General features: G+C 46.8%; 1 long non-coding RNA gene across 1 annotated transcript; it reads left to right on the plus strand.

The window, feature by feature from the left end:
- The first annotated feature begins 389 nt into the window (after nucleotides 1-389).
- Nucleotides 390-1,453, plus strand: LOC119290213. The gene is made up of 4 exons (XR_005141841.1): nucleotides 390-544; nucleotides 647-838; nucleotides 925-1,053; nucleotides 1,326-1,453. It is a non-coding gene; the product is annotated as an uncharacterized LOC119290213 (long non-coding RNA).
- The last annotated feature ends 463 nt before the right edge of the window (nucleotides 1,454-1,916 follow it).

Raw genomic sequence — 1,916 nt, forward strand, 5'->3', positions numbered from 1 at the left:
CGCAACCTCCATAGCATCAAGCATTCAACAAATCGGGTGTAACGAAGGAGGATACACGACGGCCCGGGTCAGGGGGGCATGTAGGGAAGAGCCCACGCGGTTGACGCCTCCTTGGACTACTCTGCATTTTCACGGCCACGATCAAAGGAAAATGGTAAGCAAATCTCAGTATTTGTATTCCCACTGTCTCTCAGAAAGAACGGCCATGGATTACAGACACGTGATCACTTAATGTGTCGGCAACAACAAGCAATCAGGAAGGCATGCACGCATGACAAATCAATAAAAAAGGAACCGCCTGCCTTGTGGCCCCCATAGCGCTTCAGCCACGCGTGTACCTCCGTTGTCGGCTGCCGGCCGCGTGCCGCATGTGAGGAGTCGCTCCAAGAAACGGCTCGTGAGTGTGGGGCTCGGTTCCCTCTCCTCCAGTTCTCCACCACGTGCGGTCCAGTCACTTGCCGCCGCCCCGACTCCACCGGAGCCCCAACTGCTGCCGCCGGATACATCTGGTCGGAGTACCAGTAGGTCCGCCGGAAACACCGAGGTCAGCCAGCCACATCCCCCTCACTTTCTCTCTCCCTCGCGCCGTGAGTTTGCATCCCGAGTTGATTAATGGCTTGCTTCGAATCTGCTCGTCGTCACGCAGTCCCGGTGCCTCTGGCCATGGAGCAAGGGAGTCTGGTAAAGGAGCTATTTTACCAAGGCAACGGGCCTCCGAGGCTCGGAGAGGCCAGGATCCTCCTTCGATCTAAGCAAACACATTCCACCTTCCAGATCAAGGTGATTGTGTTGATTCTGCTGCCTTTTCCAAGCCATGGAGTCATGCCCGAGGAAAGAGGTGGGCAACTTAGGAGAAGCTAGTTGAAGAAATTTTGGCTCTTGCTCCCTGAATAACAGAATCTGTTATCACTTTTTTTCCATTAGTCAGCAGAACAGGAACGTGTACCTGTACTTCTACTAAAAATTAACGACACTGCTCCTCAAAGAAAGACGGTTATTATACTACTGCACAACTCTTACAAATGCAAGGAATGGTTGTGTCCACTGCTTCAGGTACAATTACCTCTCTTTTGAACCATGCCAGATAGTGCCCCTAAGCAGCAGGCATCAATATTTAGCATTAGTTATTGTCTTTGAGTCGCTTAAACATTGGTTGGCATATGCGTTCGGGGTTATATTTATCATGGTGAAAGCATCAGCCACAAGACTAACTTACATATATGTAATCTACTTAACTTCTGATTTCATCAAATGTTCAACAATTGTAGTAGTATTCATACATTTCATTTGACCTGACCATCTCTGCATCCATGGTTTAAACACAGGCACTGAACTCATCTTGGAGGAGTGGGAAAACTATACCTTTCATTTTTACACGGTACCATACATTACTTCCACTTGTTAAAATTGTTGGAAATATGCCCTAGAGGCAATAATAAAAGCATTATTATTATATTTCCTTGTTCATGATAATTGTCTTTATTCATGCTATAATTGTGTTATCCGGAAATCGTAATACATGTGTGAATAACAGACACCAACATGTCCCTAGTGAGCCTCTAGTTGACTAGCTCGTTGATCAACAGATAGTCATGGTTTCCTGACTATGGACACTGGATGTCATTGATAACGAGATCACATCATTGGGAGAATGATGTGATGGACAAGACCCAATCCTAAACATAGCACAAGATCGTATAGTTCGTTTGCTAGAGTTTTCCAATGTCAAGTATCTTTTCCTTAGACCATGAGATCGTGTAACTCCCGGATACCGTAGGAGTGCTTTGGGTATGCCAAACGTCACAACGTAACTGGGTGACTATAAAGGTAGACTACGGGTATCTTCGAAAGTGTCTGTTGGGTGACATGGATCAAGACTGGGATTTGTCACTCCGTATGACGGAGAGGTATCACTG

The sequence above is a fragment of the Triticum dicoccoides genome, chromosome 1A, assembly GCF_002162155.2.
Source record: "Triticum dicoccoides isolate Atlit2015 ecotype Zavitan chromosome 1A, WEW_v2.0, whole genome shotgun sequence".
Taxonomy (NCBI): Eukaryota; Viridiplantae; Streptophyta; class Magnoliopsida; order Poales; family Poaceae; genus Triticum; species Triticum dicoccoides.